The sequence below is a fragment of the Calidris pugnax genome, unplaced genomic scaffold (genome assembly GCF_001431845.1).
Source record: "Calidris pugnax isolate Ruff unplaced genomic scaffold, ASM143184v1 scaffold564, whole genome shotgun sequence".
NCBI classification, from domain to species: Eukaryota; Metazoa; Chordata; class Aves; order Charadriiformes; family Scolopacidae; genus Calidris; species Calidris pugnax.
Window position 1 is genome coordinate 89,322 of NW_015091351.1, and position 231 is coordinate 89,552.

The 231-nt window shown below is 56.3% G+C and overlaps 1 protein-coding gene across 1 annotated transcript in view; it reads left to right on the forward strand.

Moving 5' to 3' along the window:
• SNRPD2 (small nuclear ribonucleoprotein D2 polypeptide) overlaps positions 1 to 231 on the forward strand; it is a 5,667-nt gene that overhangs the window by 2,630 nt on the left and 2,806 nt on the right. The window lies entirely within an intron of this gene.

Genomic DNA, 231 nt, shown 5'->3' on the forward strand with positions numbered 1-231 from the left:
CGTGTGTCTGTGTGTGGGTTGGTGTGTCTGTGTGTCCCGGTGGGTGTCGGTGTGTCTGTGTGCGTGTTGGTGTGTGTGTGTGTGCATGTTGGTGTGTCCGTGTGTGTGTCGGTGTGTCTGTGTGCAGGTCCATGTGTCCGTGTGTATGTTGGTGTGTCTGTGTGCGGGTCCGTGTTGTCGGTGTGTCCATGTGTGTGTCGGTGTGTCTGCATGTGTAGGTGTGTCTGTGTG